Source organism: Pan paniscus, chromosome 13, assembly GCF_029289425.2.
Source record: "Pan paniscus chromosome 13, NHGRI_mPanPan1-v2.0_pri, whole genome shotgun sequence".
NCBI lineage: Eukaryota > Metazoa > Chordata > Mammalia > Primates > Hominidae > Pan > Pan paniscus.
The window spans coordinates 78,675,248-78,697,150 of record NC_073262.2 but is presented as its reverse complement, the minus strand read 5'-3'; the positions used below and the strand labels follow the sequence as shown (position 1 = coordinate 78,697,150).

At 36.7% G+C, this 21,903-nt stretch overlaps 1 pseudogene; it reads right to left on the bottom strand.

Annotated features, from left to right (window-relative positions):
- Positions 1–7,964: 7,964 nt before the first annotated feature.
- Positions 7,965–19,152, bottom strand: LOC129397286 (thymosin beta-4-like; annotated as a pseudogene).
- Positions 19,153–21,903: the final 2,751 nt, after the last annotated feature.

The following is a 21,903-nucleotide window of genomic DNA, read 5'->3' as shown; positions in this document are numbered from 1 at the left end:
TTCATTAGCAACCTAAGAACACTGATTTTACTATGCAGTTTGTCTTTATGTATTAGACTTATTTGTGATTATTTACAAACTATTTTTGAATCTTTATTTGACTCTGAAAAATCCAGGCTAAACTTTTTTTACTTGAGAGGAAACTAAGTCATTGAAAGAATGAGTGAGGCCAGGTGCGGTGGCTCACGCCTGTAATTCCAGCACTTTGGGAGGCCGAGGCGGGTGGATCACTTGAACCCAGGAGTTAGAGACCAGCCTGACCAACATGGCAAAACCCTGTCTCTACTAAAAGTACAAAAATTAGCCAAGCATGGTAGCTTGCCCCTGTATTCCCAGCTACTTGGGAGGCCAAGGTGGGAGGATCACTTGAGCCTGGGAGGTGGAGGCTGCAGTGAGCTGAGATTGTGCCACTACACTCCAGCCTGGACAACAGGGCAAGACCCTGTCTAAAAGAAAAGAAAGAGTGGGTGACTTGCCCAAACCGTAGAAATGGGAGCAGAACTCTATCAGGTACAAGCTTATATATCTCTTATTCTTTTATTATTTATATGTATTATGCTTGTAAAACATCTTCTAATATTAATTTACAATGACTGAGAATTATCCAAGTAAGCCAAGTGTGGTGGTGCATGCCTGTAGTCCCAGCTACTCAAGAGGCTGAGGCCAGAGGATTGCTTAAGCTCAGGAGTTCGAGGTCAGCCTGGGCAATATAGTGAGATCCCCATCTCTAAAACATAATTTTTTTTTTTACATTTTCCAAGTAGGAAGAAATTTGGCATTAGTACTAGATAGAAACAATTTAGGATAGAATTTCCACATGGCAGACAGATTTAAAAAATATTAACAACTGAAGGGAATTATTTTAAACAATATATAATGATTACTCAATATTTCCTAAAGTACAGATATAGCCTATTCTGATTTTAACACTGAAGCTTACTTACAAAAGGAAGTGGTGATGAATTTCTCTATAGAGGAAAGAAGATTCTGAATAGGTTGGTATTCATTCTTTTCACTGAAGAAAGAAGACGAAGTGACTTGGTTGCAGGAATTTTATTGCTCATTGAAAATATGGACATAATTATGATAATAAGATCATCATAGACATCCCTGGTCTCCTTTTTTTCTGGAAGAGAAAATGATTCCTTACCTTAGACAATTTCCCTAGAACTTCCAGTAGCTCTTTTTCTCTGCTTAAATCTGACTTTCCCTCCCTGATCCTGATTTTGGGACGCAAGATAAACTCCAGATGAAGCTAGCAATAACATACTTCTCAAGACCACAGAAAAGATGCATGGGTTCTATTGGTGGGTGTTTGATTTACAATTTAGACATAGTTTTTGGAGGATGACTGAAGTAAAGTCTTCTGAAAAGGGCCCAGAATATTCTTGGCTCTTAGAGCGGCCTCCCACCCCACACCCCACCAAAGTACTTGCTTAGTTTCCTGAAGCTGGGATAGCAATTAGGACCATAAAAATGAAGTTCATTAATGAAAACTAATTGAAAATTAATTCACCATGACTCCAGGGAAGAACTTGCATTTAAAATGTGTTGTTAGCGAGCAAGTCTCTAATCATCAGAGCATGGCAAAATACTTCAGAATGACACACAGGTTAATGAGGTGGTGAAGCATCAGAAGAACAAAGTCTTGTACTATTAAAATAGCCACCATGCTTAAAACTGCTATCCTGCCCCTCCCTTCTGGCTTCCCTTTCTGCCTCATTGTACCTTCTTATTTTATTATCACTAGACAGAGCAGATGCCACTTTAGTATCCCTTCCCCCAGTAAATCCTTCCCAGAGAAGAAATTCCGCAATGATTCTCCAAGTTTTTATTCCTAAATAGAAACAAACTTTGCAAATGCCAATTTATCTACCTCCAAATCTTGAGGAATCTGCTTTTTTATCATTTAAACTTTTTATCATGGAAAATTTTAAACATATACAAAACAGAATGCTATAATGAAACACTTTCACCTAACTTCAACAGTTATCTACCAGGAAAACCTATTTTAAGTCATATTTTAGTAAGAACAAATATTTAGACTTGTAATATTTTATTTCTCACAAGATAGATATTGTATCATGACCAGTTTGCTTTTCTTCTTTCTCATTCATCTAAAAAAATTTATTAAAGTTACTGTACATGCAAGATGGAAAATAAGAGGGATGGGACCTTTATTCTTTTAAAATTTCACCTGTAAACCTTCTGAGAAACCATCTAGGATCCTTTTGAAGCCTCATTATATGCAGATAGTTTCTAATGGTATGTTTACATGAATGGATTTAAAAACTTTTATCATTATAATTTTATTGTGTCTTTGGTCATTTCAAGCATAATTATTCTCTATAGAAACATCCATTTTCATTTTGCTTGTAATACAATTCCTAGTTATATCTGATATTACAAATGTTGGTAAGGTGGTATGTGAAAGAATCTAATGAATCTCTACCTTTCCTCTTTATAGTGTTATTTTATTAGTTTTGAAAATAAGGAATTAAGGGAACAATTTTGATGACAAATTCTTTTTCTCCATTTGGTTTCTACCAGAATCAATTTATATTTCCTTTATCATCAGTTCTTTTAGCAAATCTCACCTTTCAATTCTTCCAAAATTTATGATTCAAGAATTCCATCTTCAATCTCAATTGAAAGAAGATAGTAAATAAATTATCTTTATGATTATTTTTTAGAAAGTTTTAAAAAAGCTATTAAAAATTATCAGGCTGTTCTGGAAATCTTTTCTACCTTCTTTCAAGGTGTGGAATTTAGACATACTTTCATTGTAGAGCAAGCCTCTTTGAAAATCCCTTCTCTCTTCATGTACTCCAATGTGTATATAAGTTTCTCTCCCCAGTTCTTGTAAGTCATTTCAGAACAATTCTGCTTTAACATTCTTAAAAAAATTTTCTCTTTTTAAGGAGTTTCTCACATATTACTCTGATTTATTTTTCAGCTAAGTTGTTGGACAAATATTTACTTAGGGTATTTCTGTAATCTTATAACGTTTTGAAATGAGACATTTTAAAATGAAAAAAGAAAACGTCACGGAGTAAAAAGTTAAACAGCTGAAGAAAACACCTAGCACTCTCAGGTGAGAGAGAGATTCGTGTTCAGCTCTAAGTGTATATTTAAAAAATTAAGTTGCTAAAGTTTTTGTGTAATTCAATTTTTAAAATAAGATTTGATGTAATACTAGCATCCACACCTTACTAGTGCTGGAGCCAATTTCAAAGGAGAAATAGAGACATGACAAAGACACATGAATTACTTTAATTTTGAGTATGTCTATTAAATTTACCTGACATATTTGGTCAGATTTTTCCTCCCTTGACTGAATTTCTTCTGCATATACAGTTACTACTGATTTTAAGAAATATTACACAGTCTATTTTGCGTTCCTCCCTTGTCCTGCTCTGGGCTATATAAGTATGCCATACTTAGTAAGAAGCACAATGTGATGAGTTAACAGGAATCGGGAAACAGGAAAGGAAGTAGACTGTTTAACTGAAGAGATCCATTATGAGAGAGAAGTTCAGAATTTAATTCAAGCAGCAGCACATAAAGTTGTCTTCTCCTTTACAGATATACGAGCATACATGCAGCACGTGTGGCATCTGAGCATTACCGAATGAAATACATGGACACAACATTTCTTGAATTTCTGCAGGAGTTTTTATTTTCTAGAAGTCATACTCATTTTCTGTGCATCAAAGTTTTTGGCATTTGCCAGTACTGGACATTTTAGGATATGAGCAAAATACCTGAATGACAGATTCAAAGAACATATGGCTGTTTTTCATTTATTATTAACAACCATTTAATTAAACATCTCTAATTTTTATTTTTAGATAACTTACAATGGAACTTATAGTTGAGACTTGATCTTGTAAAACTTTTTTTAACTGTTAAAAAAAAAGAATCCTTGGCTTAATTTGAGTTTGAGCATTTCAAAGCTGGTATTTGCAAACTCAGAAAAAAAGAGCTTTTCATTAATCCATGATTTTGGAAACAGTTACTTTAACCTGCAACCACATACAAATAGAAAAAATCCTAATGGGACTATTTTCTTACTAAGCCTGTAACAGTTTACATTCACCTAATGGCCTCGGGTTATGAGCAAACTACTCAATTAGAGAATTTAGGCTGGTTGCCCACATATTTTAGAGCAAATTATCCCTTCACAAATGCAGAACCCCCTATATAAAACGCCTAACCAGTATTTCCTGTAAAAAAATACTATTCCCTAAATTCCCACCTTGAACCTACTAAGAATTTCTCTTTTTGCTAGGGCAAAGATTTTATGGAAATATTTGTTTTTATATCACATACCTTACTGTTGGTCTTCCTGCTGGCTTGCGTTTTGACCTTCAAGCAGCTAAGAAATTATAATCAAAACACTTCTAATAAGATATTTCTTTTTAAAGTACTTTTGCTAAGTACTTAAACTGAGAACCTTAAGTTGGAAGGTGTAGAATCCTGCAAATTCTTTGATAACAGATCTTCTGCTTGGGGGGTTAAATGAATTTCATGGTTATCCTTAACACTTACTATTTCTTCTTAGGTCTCTTTCATTTAAAAGGGGGTCGGTGCTTCCAATCTATAAACACCCATTAAAAGTTCTCCACCCTTTTATACTTGGCTGCTGGTCTTAATTGTCTGCAGATGGGTGGATCGCTGCATTTTTTTTAAATTTCAAAGGTAGAGATTTGCAAAATGTAAACGAGCCTATTAAAAGTTCTAAATCAAGACTCTCAACATCCATTAAAAGGATCCATGTGTAAATAGGGACAGAACTCAATCGAAAAGTGTCTTTTTGTAACAAAAAATTTTCACTAACATCTAAGAAAAGTGTATATCACCATGAATGCATTATAAATGTATTCAACACAAACAGTGCTTTGCTAGAGGGCTATTTAAAAATTTCATGCAAAGTTTGAACTAAGGAAAAAAATATGTGCTTGCAAAACATTATTGTTTTATTTTATAACAGCTGATAGATAAGAGATGCAATGTAATTATCCTACATTATAAATTTTCATTGGGTTGAAAAGGAACAAAAGCTTTTGTTATATTTTCACAGCAGAATAAAAATTCAATACAATATAGACCTATAGTACGGACAAAAATATTTCACTGTATTTAATATAAAATCTTACAATGTGATTATTTTCAGTTCACCTACTGAATTATTGTTTTCTATGTTAGTCAAATTTCTTTTAAAAAAATGAACCGCAATTCACTGTATTGCTTGTGACTAAGAACCGAACCCCAGGCTAGCTGTTCTTGGCACTGTGGTGTTCTGGTTTATCTTGCCTGAGGCACTGACAGTTTATCTCAGATTCTACAGTTTCTTCCATTCTTCTTCCACTAGCTATTCCCCTCAGTCTTGCTTTTCATTAGCCCACCCTGATGGTTGACCACTTTTAATCCATAAATTAAGCAGACAGAAAACACAAAGATGTGTTTCTTTTATCTTTGAAAATCAAACCCATCACAAACTTAATTTAATTTGATTTTCTTGGGTCTAAAATAAAATATTCCTAGGAGCAAAAAATATTGCTAGAATCTCTGCTCTTAAAAACCAGCTTTATATACTCACCTTGCAGTGGAGGATACAAGGGAATTGCTTTGGCTTTATTCACTTTGGCTTTGAGCCCCATAATCTGTGCCCAATAGTGAAATCAAGGTTTGAACATCTGACAGCTGTATTTCCCTCATCCTTTCTCTAAATGCAATGCAGAATTTATTTAATTTTGGGGGAATGGTGTTTCCCCCTACACTCCAGTTTTAATACACAGATTATAGTGACAATATTTAAGAGCTGTTTTGATCTTTGAGATTGTATTTTCTTTCATTTTTTACTTAACTTTTCTGAGTGTGACGAAAAGGGAAGCAGAAGTTGGAAATCTAAATAGAAACAAAAAAACAATTTCAGCTATTCTCCTTGAGCTTGCAAAAATGCATTTACAAGCTCTCAACAAAATTTTACTTTTAAAAGCCATTTTAATATTTGTTATCTTTTACCAAGTAAAATAAGCTGATGCTTTTACATGTGGATCTTATTATGTGAATAGCTGTCTAAGCCTGCTATTGAACATAATCATATGAATTACGAACTGTGACTTTATTTCTTTTATAATCTTTGTAGTTCTTGCCATTACTTTTACATGTCTATGTCTGGCATTATGTAGCTTTGAAACTATGCCAAAAATATTTATTGTCGTATATCTGGCGTTCTCATACTTTGTGGGTGAGTTTGGTTTCCAAGCTGGGCAAAACTTATTAGCAGATACAGTTTTTGGCATTCGTTTGAAAAAAATCTTAAGTAATTTTAGTACCCCCTCAAGTATAACCTTTTGCACTCATTGAAACATGTATGGAGTTGAAATTTCAATGCTTGAGCTATCTCTTTTTCCAATTTCAAGTAATTCTTCATTTATAAAGTATGAAAAATGGAACAAAAAACAACAAAAGGAAAAAGAAAAAATGAAATAAAAGAATGAATTTAACCGCAAACTGGAATATTTTGAAATATTCACATGGATGGTTTAGATAAAATATTTCTCTGACATGCAAATCCCAGAGAACTGGGACGGGGTACCATTGATACAGTGCAGTGCTAGTAACTTGTGGTTGTAAGAAGTAACAATAATGATGAAAATCAAAATATGTATGCATAATTCTTTTACTAATCTCTTTGCAGCTTTACTAGATTCTTTTTTTTTTTTTTTTTTTTTTGATACAGTGTCTTGCTCTGTCTCCCAGGCTGGAGTGCAGGGGCACAAACATGGCTCACTGTAGCCTCAACTTCCAGGGCTCAAGCAATCCTCCTGCCTCAGCCTCTTGTTAGCTGGAACCACAGGCATGCGCACCATGCCTGGCTAATTTTTTTATTTTTTGTATTTTGATTTTTTTGTAGAGACAGGATCTTACTTTGTTGCCCAGGCTGGTCTCAAACTCCTGGGCTCAAGTGATCCTCCCATCCTCCCACCTTAGCCCCCCCACAGTGCTGGGGTTACAGGCATGAGCCACCACACCTGGCCTAAATTCTAGTAAGAAGTGTGATAAAGATATTCAGTTCCTGCCATTGGTTTATATACCAGACTCCATCACTATATTGTTGTTCATTATGTTCAGGCATAGCACAGTACTTTTCATGTAGTTCATTCTCAATATACTTTTGTGTACATACAGTAACCTATTAGCACTATTTAAGATGGTATTAAGGTATTGTTAAACTGTTAAATGTTATTTTCTAAAAGAAGGTAACATCATGACTGTCATACAAATATAAAACTAGCACATATCAAAAATCCTTTTTAATGCATAATTAATGAGGGAACCAGTAAGATGTTATAAGTAATTAAAAAAAGAATTCAAAGAACCACATACATAGGGGCAATAAGGAATGCTGAAAATTGATGCAAAATTAATCTATCCAGATAGCAATAATCAATTGCATTATACTGGATAAAATCATTTGCATTTCTATGGACAAGAGTCATTTTTATTATCCAGTTTCTATAATTTACAGAGTAGTAATAATACTTATACCACATACTTGGTAAAGATTATTTTGAGAATTAATATATATATTTCTATATTTAGATATTCATTAATTTTTCTCAGCCAACAAATTCTTTTTGAATACCTACTATGTGTCAGGCACTGTATGTACTGCTGGTGATCAAAAACAGCCCTCGTAGATCCACAGCTGAGTGGTGGAGACAGACATTAACTAAATGATCATAAAAATAAATGTACAATTAAACTGTGATCGGAGCCACAAAAAAGTCTACAGAGCTCTGAGAGAGTAAAATTTGAATAAGACAATCTCAATGCAAGTTAATTTTACTTTAAGTAGCATATATATTTCCTGATGTGTGTATCGTCAAAGGTGATACTTTAAATTGGAAACCTATTTTTAAAAATTCTCTTACTGAATCAATTACTCATGTAAACCAAATGATTCTGCAGCACACAAATGAGTCTAATATTTACATATTTCAATCCTACTGTAAAAAATATGTAACATAAAACTCTACATTAATTTATTAGTTAGGATCATAGGAGGGAATCACAGTTGGTTAAAATTAGTAAAGTCAAAATTAAATCAGCTAATCTTTTGCCAATTACTCCACTCCCAGACTTCATTATGGTTATGCTGCCAATACCCTTGTGCAAAACAGTTACATGGGATATATTTGCTTCCTTCAGTGTTTTAGTTTTCAGAATCCATAATGTCATGTGTGTGTGTGTGTGTGTGTGTGTGTGTGTGTGTGTGTGCATTTTAAGACAAGGCCTCTCTGTTACTCTGTTACCCAGGCTGGAGTGCAGTGGCTCCATCTCAGCTCACTGCAACCTCCGTCTCTCAGGCTCAAGCAGTCCTCCCACCTCAGCCTCCCAAGTAGCTGGGACTACAGGCATGCATCACCATGCTCAGCTATTTTTTTGTATTTTCAGTAGAGAAAGGGTTTCACCATGTTGCACAGGCTGGTCTCGAACTCCTGGACTTAAGCAGTCTGCCCACCTCAGCCTCCCAAAGTGCTGGGATTACAGGCGTTAGCCATCGAGCCTGGTGTTCTGTGTTCTGCAGTGCTCTGAGTCCATGCTGGGTTATACCGTGCAGAATATTACTGAGGACTTTTGTTGCCCATCTACTCCATTCATTTAACTGCATTCTCGTCATTGTCAAATATCAAATTGGAAGATACTACGTTTGTGAAGCCTAATTTGGTAACATAAAAAGCAGGTGCATTCACTTAAAAAAAAAACCACAACAGTGCAGTCCATAAATTTATCGTGTCTTCAAGACACTACAATGAAGACTCCTATCCCAGAGAAGGGTCTTTCAGAGACCGGGAACCAAGTGAGTCATCCAGATGAGTTGCTCATTTGCCATTTTCATAGGCAGCTGGGTTATTCTTGGATTTCTCAGACTCCCAGTTCTCCTGTGTGTAGACGAGATAAAACATAGGCAGCTGGGTTATTCTTGGATTTCTCAGACTCCCAGTTCTCCTGTGTGTAGACGAGATAAAACACTGCAAATGGTGGCTTCATGCAAAGGAAAGGTGCCTGAGTATTATTGTGCAGCCTGTTGGGGATATCGTTGCTGAAGTAGTGTGGGGAGGCCAGTGCCTGAGGGCCATGAGCTATAGGTAACTGCATCTTGCATCCACCTCAGATTTCCAAACTCGTGGCCCATTATTGCGGTGGTGCTCGCTCTCCACAGCTGCAGATCCACTGCATTCACTTTTTGAGCAGGTTGTAGATATCCACATTGCAAAAGTTAAGTTTGTGTATGTGAATGTGACCCTTGCAAAACAATTAAAACACATATTTTAGAGTTTTCTTTTTTCTGTAGTAGTGGTGACATCTATGAGCTAAGTTGTAGCAGGACGAGCCGCGGACAAAACCCCTCAGACACTGGGTTAAAGAAGGAAGTGGCTTTTTTCGGCCGGGAGCTTCGGCAGACACGTCTCAAGAACTGAGCTCCCCGAAGAGTTCCTGGCCCTTTTACGGGCTTACAACTCTAAGGGGTGCACATGACAGGGTTGTGATAGATTGAGCAAGCATGGGGTACGTGACTAGGTGGGGGTGGTGAGCAAGGCAAGTATTTCTCCATACCATTGTCTGTGATCTATAGATAGCACAAGCGATTAGTGTAGGGGTTAATCCCTTTTTTTTTTTTTTTTTTTTTGAGACAGAGTCTCGCTCTGTCGCCCAGGCTGGAGTGCAGTGGCGCCATCTCGGCTCACTGCAAGCTCCGCCTCCCGGGTTCACGCCATTCTCCCGCCTCAGCCTCCCAAGTAGCTGGGACTACAGGCGCCTGCCGGGTGGGGGTTAATCTTTAGCCTACAGGCCTGGCCAGTGGCGCTGATCAGTCTGTTATTTTTCAGTTTTTATTTCCTCCTTTCCTTTGGAGACAGGAGACAGTAAGAGAAATGGCCTCCTTCCTTAAAGTCATTCATACTTGTCCAAATACTCCTTTTGATAATATGTGGGAAGCCACTAAAAATGATCCAGCACCTTCTATCACACTTTAACCCTTTATCCCATGCCTTAGATTGGGTTTCCTAGAAGCAGGCCCTTAGATGAGGATTCGTGTGTGATTTATTAGGAAAGCACTCCTGGGAGAAACCAATAAGGGAGTGGGGAAAGCAGGACAGGAGGAGAGCCAAGCAAGTATGGATCTCAGGCTAACCCCACAGAGGGCTGCTTCAGCCTGTGTCTGAAGGGGAGCTCTGAAAGGTAAGTTATGCCTGAGTTGTCCTGACTGGAGGGGAAGGGAGCTGGTCTTTCATAGTTCTGCGCCAACCAGTCCCCTTGGGGGCATTGTGGAATGGGGGAAAGTAAATTCCCAGGCATGTTCTGATGTTGGCCAAGTGGGATCCAGTGTCTTCTGAAAAACAGCCTGGGGTTTGTTGTTGGAAGCAGAAACACACAAATAGGTAAAAGGGGATCTTAAGATACTGGGGAGAAATATTGACAGTGTTTGCAACACTCTATCTGTTCCCCCTACATACATTCTCTACTTCCTGGGCATGAGGTTAGATTGCATGCATTTCCCAGCCTCCTTGCCAAGTGTGGCCATGAAATTATGTTTTCTTGCAGAATGGGGGGGTAGTGATGTGTGCCACCTCTGAATCTAGGGTAGCCTCATCCATTCTGTCTTTCTCCTCCCTGCTGGCTGAAACTCAGGGTGACTCAGCTTATAGTATAGAGCTAATGATAATGATCTTAGGAATGGTAATGCAGCATAATAGAAGTACTGGAGTCCCCAAATGACTTCATAGAGCAGTTTCTTGATGATCCAGAACATTTACCTTGGACTGTTAAGTAAGAGAAACAAACTTCTTTTTCAAACAACTGCATTATTTTTGGGTCTCTATCATAGCAGCCTAGCATTTTTCTAGTTAATACAAGATGTTTTATTCTTATCATAACATTATATGATATTATAGATCAATTTTTATAGTTTTTATTGTTTATTTCTCCTACTAGAATATACACTATGTGGGAGCAAGAGATTTGCCTATCCTTTTCTTGCTGGTACAACAAACTCAATAAGTACTTGTATTGTTCTACCTAACCCTATAATAATTAAAAATAAAACACATTACAATTTAAGAACTTACTGTAATGCCACATTAGAAGTGATATATAACAAATGGAAAGAGTTTAATTAAAATTAACCCAAATGATTAATGAGATAAAATATTGATGCGTTAAAAATGGAGAGGAGATAAATTACATGCTTTTGAAAAAACAAGGCCGAAGGGCACCATGGTAACTGTTTTTGCGTATTGGCAAGGTGATTATAAAGAGGTTGGTGTTCAACCGTTTTCCATGTCTGCAGAGGAAAAACTAGCAGGAAAGAGCTTAAACCGACCTGACAGTAATAGTGATTAAACATTAGAAAAGACTCCAGAGTAATATTGTAGAATCTCCGTCCCTAGTGAATTTTAAGGACAAACCATCTGTCTTAGACATTTCAGGCAGACCCCTTGCAGGAAGAAAGAGGTCTGGATTAAATGACTCCTTAAGCTAGCTCCCTTTCAATTCCAGGAGTCTGTGCCACTATACAGGGGATCTGGCAGTGACATCTTTCACTCCATTGACTAGCCTGACTGTGGCATCTCTTATCAGTACCTTGAGAGAGTTATTTCTCTGGATGAGGCTGGTAGAGAGGAGAGTAGGGAGTAGAAAGACTAACCTCCCAAAATAATGATATTAAAAAGCATATTTTGCACCTAGAACTCTAAGATACTAAGTAATTTCTACATGCTCAACAAACTTTAACTGGAAAAGTCTTAAGACTTTAGTGCATTTAAATTGCTATGTTTTATTTAATAAGATTAACTGCTATAGCAATGATGAAAAGACAATAATTTAATGTGAACAGTGAAATTCCACAGAACAAAAAAATTAGCATTGATATTTATTTATAGTATTTATTTACACTGGTGTTGCAATACTAGTAGCAATGTAAGAATGCTATTTATGAATACTGTATTAAAATTTATACTATTACTATATTACTCAAAAATAATGTCCAAATATCCCTAAAGACAATCTTTTATTAGATGAATGATTTCCTAAGTCTTAGAAGTTTATTTTTTTATTACTAAATACTATCACAGCTATTGTTTTAAAGGTCAACATTTTTTGATTGGTATATATATATATTGCATTTTGACATGTTATTGTGAAAAACAATTATGGATTTATATATTGTGGGGACTTCCAACTTCATTTTATTTTATTATTTATTTATTTATTTTTTTGAGACAGAGTCTTGCTCTGTCGCTCAGGCTGGAGTGCAGTGGCACAATCTCGGCTCCCTGAACCTCTGCCGCCTGGGTTCAAGCGATTCTCCTGCCCCAGCCTCCCAACTAGCTGGGATTATAGGCATGTGCCACCACGCTCGGCTAATTTTTACACATTTTAGTACAGACGGGGTTTTGCCATGCTGGCCAGGCTGGTCTCAACCTCTTGACCTCAAATGATCTGCCTGCTTTGTCAACTTTATTAATAAATAACTTTAGTGAAGCTTTACGTGTTTGCTACCAGACCAAAGATACATTTTTGAATTCTTCCAGAAAAGGTGAAAAAACTCTGCTTTTATATTCTAAGATGGTGCAGTGTCTTGTTTATCTACTTATTAATGGTAGATGCTAAAAATTACAACTCAGTAGGACGTTTTCTTTTTCACTGAGGGAGAATAATCTAGTCAGACTTAGAAGGAAATCATTGACTACTCTTTAAGTAATGAAGCTTGATGGTAAATATTGCTCTAATACATATAAAGTGATGATCAGCCTCATTCATAATTGGAAAAGTAAAAGTTAAAACTATGAGACACTATTTTTTAAATCTATCAATTGTTAAAAATAAAAAATTTAATCATATACTGTGTTGTCCACGATAGGAAAAGAGGTACATTCCTGGTGGGAATGTAATTTAGTACGACCTCTATGGAGGGCAATTTGGTGAGATCTACTGAAATTTTAATTGCACATATCCTTTAACCCAGAAGTCTTCCTTCTAGAAATTCTTTGCTAAAGATGTACTGCCACACAAAGAAATGACATGTGCACAGGTTATATAGTGCTGCATTGTTTGTGAAAGACCAGAAACAACCTAAATGTCCATCAACAGAAGAAAAGTTAAAGAATGCTATATCCTTTCAATTGAATATAATGTAGCCATCAAAGTGAATGAAAATAATTATTAAGATATATGAAGAATAGTGTATAGCATGAGTTACTCTCTGGGTTAACAAACAGAGAAATATATACATGTATGCAAAATATATATCTGAAAGGTTACTCAAGAACTGGTAACACTGGTTGCCTCCAGGGAAGGGAGCCAGAAGTCTTGAAGATTAGGTGGGATAAAAACTTAATTTTCACTCTGTACCCTTTTGCAACTTTTGAATTTTGTGTCATGCATATATTACCCATTCAGAAAAAAGTCAAATAATTAAAGAAGGAAAATATTGTGAACTGAATAACAACTAATTTACTCTTCTTTGAGGATTATTTACATTTAATATAAAATTATCTTCAATTTCAAAGCATAGAATTAAGACAATTCTGAAATTTTAGACTCTGTTCACACTTTCCATGTGAGTTTATTGTGGGTTATAATTACTTAACATATGAAAACACACTTAAAAACATTAAAATATTGCCCTATAGAAATATTATCATTCTTTTCTCCTACACTTTTAAAGTATGAGGTCCCTGAAGCCAGAAACCCTGTACTCTGTCACCTAGAAGGATAGAAGAGAAAAAACTACTTTAAAAAGTATTATTTTGGGCTGGACGCGGTGGCTTATGCCTGTAATTCCAGCACTTTGGGAGGCCGAGGTGGCCAGGTCACTTGAGCTCAGGAGTTCGAGACCAGCCTGACCAACATGGCCAAACCCCATCTCTACTAAAAATAGAAAAATTAGCAGGGCATGATGGCAGGCACCTGTAATCCCAGCTACTTGGGAGGCTGAAGCAGGAGAATCGCTTGAACCTGGGAGGTGGAGGTTGCAGTGAGCCGAGATTGCGCCACTGCACTCCAGCCTGGGTGACAGAGTAAGACCCTGTCTCAAAAAAATAAAAAATAATAAAACTAAAAATTAAAAATAAAGTCAACATGCCCAGGATAAATCTAAAATTGACAATGAGTTAGAAAAATGTGACCATTTTTCAAGGGAAAAGATAATCAACAGGTGCTAACCTTGAGATGCCCCAGATGATGGAATTATCAACAACTTTAAAGCAGCTAGTATAACTGTGCTCCATGAAATAAAGGTAAACAACTTTGAAGTGAATGAAAAGTTCTCAGCAGAAAAATAGAAAAATGTTTAAAGGGTTTAAAACTGTTTTCTTATTTTTTATTTTTTTGTTCGTTCTTATTGAGACGGAGTCTCACTCTGTTGCCCAGGATAGAGTACAGTAGTGTCATCTCAGCTCACTGCAACCTCTGCCTCCTGGGTTCAAGTGATTCTCCTGCCTCAGCCTCCTGAGTAGCTGGGATTACAGGTGTGAGCCACCACACCCAGCTAATTTTTGTATTTTTAGTGGAGGCAGGGTTTCACCATGATGACCAGGCTGGTCTCAAACTCCTGACCTCAAGTGATCCACCCGTTTCAGCCTCCCAAAGTGTTAGGATTACAGGCATGAACCACCACGTCCAGCCTAAAACTGTTTATTTTAAAATAAAATTTGTGCATTCTAATAATTAAAATCATTTGAACAAGAAAAATGGCACTCTAATTAAACTTCATTTAAACTGCATTTGAGAACCTGCAGGACACCTTGGGGCAGCTTGGTTTTACTCTAGATTTACCTGTCTTCCTACTCTTCTTCTTCCTTCACTAACATGCAAGTTATTTTCCTTCCTTGACAGCCAGACAAGCAGATGGGAGAGGTAGGTGTGGCCTTCATCGTCAGCAGTTTTCTATTGTTTGATGTGAAAAGGGCAGCAAAGTCCTTTAAAAGTTGATCCAACCTCTTTGCATCTTACAAAATTAACAGCTAAAATAAGTAAAATAAGAAGGCAATTCTCGTTGAATGTACAGTGCATATTGGCGGCGCATGCCTCCGTAAGATTTGTCTGCCTGCTTCTCCTGTTCTATTGTTTCTTCGGAAGGCAGTGGATTTTTCTCTTGCAATTCTGTCTTCTTCTATTTTTGACATCAAATTTCTTGATCTCAGCCATATCAGGTTTGTCAGACATGATATGTCTTGACATATCATGTGTCATATGATCTGTCACAGAGGAAGTGGAGTGAGGCCCAGAGTGAGCAGAATCTAGTTTGTGCAGTGGCCACCACCTAGTTAGAAATTATTTTTAAAAAACCTAAATGAAAATTTTAGACCTAAAAAATAGCATACTCAAAAATTCACTGGATGGGCTCAATAGCAAATTGCAGATGACAGAGGAAGAGTTGATGAACTTGAAGATAGATAATAGATAGCATCGAATCTGAGAAACACATTATAGATTGAAAAATCAATAAGCAAAGCCTCAGGGACCTGTGGGACAATATCAAAAGGCATATATAAATTATATCTCAATAAAACTGTAAAAAAGGGCCGGGCGTGGTGGCTTACGCCTGTAATCCCAGCACTTTGGGAGGCCAAGGCGGGCGGATCATGAGGTCAGGAGATCGAGACCATCCTGGCTAACACAGTGAAACCCCGTCTCTACTAAAAATACAAAAAATTAGCCGGGCATGGTGGCAGGCGCCTGTAGTCCCAGTTACTTGGAAGGCTGAAGCAGGAGAATGGCGTGAACCCGGGAGGCGGAGCTTGCAGTGAGCCAAGATCGTGCCACTGCACTCCAGCCTGGGCGACAGAGCGAGACTCCATCTCAAAAAACAAAACCAAAAACAAACAAACAAAAAACTGTAAAAAAGTAGATATTGTAAGATTGTATAAAAAAGGCCTGACTAGATATTGTTTACAAGAAACCCACTTCAAGTATAAAGATATAGGATAGGCTTAAAGTAAAAGTATGAATAAAGGTATACCACACAATCACTAATCAAAACAATGCTGGAGTAGCTATATTAATGTTAGGCAAAATAGTCTTTAGAATAAAGAATATTATCAGGAATATAAAGAAACATCACATGATGATAAACAGTGAATTCACCAAGAAGATATAACAATCTTAAATGTGTTTATACCTAACAACAGAGCTTCAAAATACATAAAGCAAAACATGGTAGCAATAAATCCACAATTACATATAAAGACTTTAACATCCACCTCCTAGTAATTGATAGAAGTTGACAGAATGTTATAAGGATATGAAAGACTGGAACAACACTTTTGAAACCAACTATATTTAATTGACATTTATAGAGTACTCCACCCAACATTAGTATACACATTCTTTTCAAATGTTGTATATGGAACATTTATCTAGAAAGACAATATTCTGGCCAATAAAACAAACTATAACAATGTTTTTTGTTTTTTGTTTTTTGTTTTTTTACACGGAGCCTCACCCTGTTGCCCAGGCTAGAGTGCAGTGGCACGATCTTGTCTCACTGCAACCTCTGCCTCCTGGGTAGAAGTGATTCTTCTGCCTCAGCCTCCCTAGTAGCTGGGATCACAGGCGCCCACCACCACGCCCAGCTAATTTTTGTATTTTAGTAGAGACAGGGTTTCACCATGTTGGCCAGGCTGGTCTCAAACTCCTGATTCAAGCAATCCACCTGCCTCAGCCTCCCAAAGTGCTGGGCTTACAGGCGTAAGCCACCCCGCTTGGCCCAAATTTCTTTTTTTTTTCTGAGTTGGAGTCTCGCTCTGTCACCCAGGCTGGAGTGCAATGGTGTGATCTCAGATCACTGCAACCTCTGCCTCCCGGGTTCAAGCGATTTTCCTGCCTCAACCTCCCGAGTAGCTGGGATTACAGGTGTGTGCCACCACACCTGGCAAATTTTTGTATTTTTAATAGAGATGGGGTTTGGCCATGTTGGCCAGACTGGTCTCGAACTCCTGACCTCAGATGATCTGTGCCTTGGCTTCCCAAAGTGCTGGGATTACAGGCATGAGCCACCACACCTGGCCACAACAAATTAAAAAAAAATAATAATACAAACCGTGACCTCAGATCATAAAATAATTAAATTAGAAATAAATCACAAAAAGATATTTGGAAAATCACCATATATTTGGATATAACACACACAACACAATTTCTAAATACAGCATGGGTAAAAGAGAAAGTCACAAGGGAAATTAGAAAACATTTTGATTGAAGGAAAATAAAAATATAACATCAAAATATGGGGATGGAGCTAAAACAGTGATTAGTAAGAAACCTGTAGCATTAATTGCTAAGATTAGAAAATAAGTATGTCTTACATCAGTGACCAAAATTTCCACTTAAGAAATGAGAGAAGAGCAAGTTAAACCCAAAGCAAACAGATAGAAGGAAATGATGAAAAGCAAAAGTCAATGAAATTACAAGTAGAAAAATGATAGAGAAAAATCAATGAAACAAAAAGCTTATTTTTTAAAAAAGATAAACCTTTAGCCAGACTGAGAAAAAGAGAGAGAGAAGCTATAAATCACCAATATCAAACATGAAAGTAGCAGGGCCGGGAGCGGTGGCTCACGCCTGTAATCCTAGCACTTTGGGAGGCTGAGGCAGGCAGATCACTTGAGGTCAGGAGCTCGAGACTAGCCTGGACAAAATGGTGAAACCCCGACTCTATTAAAATACAAAAATTAGCCGGGTATGGTGGCATGTGCCTGTAGTCCCAGCTGCTCGGGAGGCTGAGGCAGGAGAATCGTTTGAACCCAGGAGGCGGAGGCTGCAGTGAGCTGAGATCACACCACTGCTCTCCAGCCTGGGCAACAGAAGGAGATTCTTTCTCAAAAAAAAAAAAAGAAAAAGAAAAAAGAAAAAAAAAGAAAGTAGGGACGTCATCACTGATCCTTCTGACATGACAGACATTAAAAAGCTAATAAGTGGCTGGGTACAGTGGCTCATGCCTGTAATCCAGCACTTTGGGAGGCTGAGGTGGGCAGATCACCTGAGGTAAGGAGTTCAAGACCAGCCTGGCCAACATGGCGAAACCCCGTCTCTACTAAAAATACAAAAATTAGCTGGGTGTGGTGGCACACACCTGTAGTCCAAGCTACTCAGGAGGATGAGGCAGGAGGATCACTTGAACCTGAGAGGCGGAGGTTGCAGTGAGCTGAGATTGCGCCACTGCACTCCAGCCTGGGCAACAGAGTGAGACCCTGTCTCAAACAAACAAAATAAAAAACAAAACAAACAAACAAAAGCTAATAAAGGAATATTGTGAACAACTTTATGCTAGTAAATTTGACAACTTTGATGAAAGAAATCAATTTCTTGAAATACATAAACTGTTAATGCTCACTCAAGAACTAAATGATCTGAATTATTTTACATTTATTGAAGATTTTGAGTTTGCAGTTAAAAACTTCCCAACAATGAAACTGGTTTTGCTGGTTAGTTCTACCAAACACAAATACCAATACGTCACACTTTCTCTCAGAAAATAGGAGGAGAGAACACTTCCCAACTCATTTACCAAACAAAGACATTCCATAATAAGAAAGGAAACTAGAGAGCAATATTCCCATAAACATGGATGTGAAATCCTTAACAAAATACTAGTAAATTGAATCTAAGAATATATAAAAAGAAGAGCATGTCATGACCACATAGAGTTTATTCCAGGAACACAAGGCTTGTTCAAGATTTGAAAGTCAATGTCATTCATTACAGCAACTTAGTAAATAAGAAAAACCACATGATCATCTCAGTAGTTGCAGAGAGAGCATTTGACAAGATTCAAAATCCATTCATGATAAGTATTTTCCACAAACTAGAAAACCTCCTTATCCTGATAAAAAGATCTACATCTAATGTATTACAAGTGAAAGATTGAATGTTTTCTCCCTAAGACTGAGTTTAAGGCAAGGATGTCTGCTTTCACCACTCCTTTTCAACATTATCCTGGAGGTACTAGATAGTGCAGCAAGGCAAGAAACAAGATTAAAAAAAATACAGCTTGGAAAGGAAAATATAAAACTCTCTGTTCAGATTATGTGATTTTTATATAAAAAACCCCGAGGAATCTATAAAAAGAGTCCTAGAATGAATTAATCATTTTAGAAAAGTAATATTATAAATAAAAGGTACAAAGATAAACATATTTTTTATTCTAAATGTTGCCAGTAAATATTTGGGAATCAAAATTTAAAACACAGTATAATTTATAATAGTACCAAAAATGAAATAATTAGGTATAAATTTAAAATGCAAAAATATGCAGGATTTATATGCTGGAAACTACAAAATAATGATAAAGGAAATCAAAGATCTAAATAAATGGATAGAAATACTGTATCCATGGATAGGACAACTCAATATTGCTAATAAGCCAATTTTTCTAGAAGTGATATATAGATCAATGCAACCCCAATAAAAATCCCAGCAAGATATTTTTCTAGAAATTGAGGTTTATTTAAAAGTTCATATAGAACTAGGTTAGCCAAAACAATTTTTAACAAGAACAAAGTTGGAGGACTCATACTACTTCATTTCAAGACTTACTGCAAAGGTATAGTAACCAACATGGTGTAGCAAAAGGCAAAAATAGAGAACATGGATCAATGAAGAGTGAGTCTATTTCTAGACTCACAAATATACAGCCAATTGATTTTTTTTTTTTTTTTTTCCTGAGATGGAGTCTTGCTTTGTCTCCTAGGCTGGAGTGCAGTGGTGATGATCTCGGCTCACTGCAACCTCCACCTCCCAGGTTCGAGTGATTCTCCTGCCTCAGCCTCCCTAGTAGCTGGGATTACAGGTGCGTGCCACCACACCCCGCTAATTTTTTTTTTTTTTTTTGTATTTTTAGTAGAGATGGGGTTTCACTATGTAAGCCAAGATGATCTCAATTTCCTGACCTCGTGATCTGCCCGCCTCGGCCTCCCAGAGTGCTGGGGTTACAGGCGTGAGCCACAGCGCCCGGCCAGCCAACTGATTTTTGACAAAGATGCAAAGGCAATTCAATGGAAAAAGGACAGTCTTTTCAACAGATGGGGCAGAAACAGTTTGACATCCATATGCAAAGAAAATGAATGCTAACCCATACCTCATACCTTTAAAAAACCAACTCAAAATAACCATAAGACCTAAAAGCAAAATATTAAGGTAAAAACCTGTAGATTAAAACGTAGGATAAAATATTTGTGATCTTGGGTTAGGTAAATATTTCTTAGATATGACACCAAAATTATAAATTTCCCTCATGAAAATTAAAAATTTTTACTGTTTGAAGACAATGTTAAATGAACAAATAGACAAACCACAGACCTGGAGAAATATTTGAAAATTAGATGTCTAAAAATTAGTATTCAGAATATATAATGCTCAAAACCCTTTAATTAAGACAAATGATCCAATTTTCTTTTTTTAACTTTGTTTTTTAGAGACAGTATCTTGTTCTGTTGCCCAGGCTAGACTACAGTAGTGATCATGGCTCACTGCAGCCTCAGCCTCTTGGGCTCAAGCAGTCCTCCCACCTTGGCCTCCCAAAATGTTGGGAGTACAAGCATGCACCACTGTGCCTAGCCAAATGATCCAATTAAAAATAGGCAAATTACTGGGACAGACAATTTTATGAATACAGCCTATTGGAGGAATAAAGAGAAGTCTGGTCCACAAAGGTGGAGTCTGGAGATGATACAGGCCTTGAATATACTGTACAGGAATTTGGTCTTTATCTTGTAGGGAAATATTGGTTCTGATTTCAGTATTGCTATAGCATTGGGTATTTTCTGTAACATATGTATGTATAAAGAAAACTAGCGCTTTTGAATATATCTTCTAAGGGGAAGTTACTTTCACACTATAACTCAAAAAAATCAAACTTTTAAAATTATTCACAATTCAGCAGTATACAGATCTACATGGAATTTTATTTATATGTACATATCTTATAGACATATAATATGGCTTGAACAAGAAGTTTGGTCTAGTGCCTATTATTTGAGAAAATTATCTCTTAAGTTTTATAAGAAATGAGATGTATAGTTAGAATTTCCGGTTGTCTATTTTCAGAGGTTTGTCAAATCAGTCCTATATTCTATAATTCATATATGGGTTCATGTCTCACAGCAGCCTGAGCCTTTTTCTCCACCTCTCCCTTCAGTTTTTCCTCTTTCATCATTTTTAGAACTCTCATTTCACTCATCTCTTTTTCATTCTTTCTTCAAGCTTTTGCAAGATCTTTTTCCAAAAACCAGACATTTTTATAAGGCATCTTCTTGTACTCGGTCTTCCATTGGTGACCACTTTGTAAATCACCATGAGTTAATATTTTTCCTGTTACCTACTGTCTGCACATGTTTCACTAAGCTCCTCAGGGCAGGAAATCTGTCTTCCATATTTTATGCTTTGTGAAATACCATGCACTCTTATGACTCCTATTAACAATAAATCTCAGTCTGAATTAGCTAAAGCTACATCTTCCTTATTTTATGTGTAAGCTTTACAGGCATTCTAGGGAAGACTCAAGTTTCACCAGCTACCTGATTTGTCATGTGTATCATTTATTTTTTAGGAAGCATTAGAATGTCACCTTTTGGAGTTACTGAGCACAAAGCCAAGAATGTATATTTTTAACCTACTTAGCTAATATATATATATTATCAGAATGAGAACTTTTTTTTAATTGTAAGAAGGAATTGTTCTTCTCTTTTTTGATAACTAGATTGAGCTCACATGGAGTTTTGAGACAGGTATACGTGCCAGGACACCTTGTGTTCTAATTTTAAATCACGCCTTTCAGACACAAACGGTCTCTGGAATTATGCATTATTTATGACAATAGAAACCTTTAAT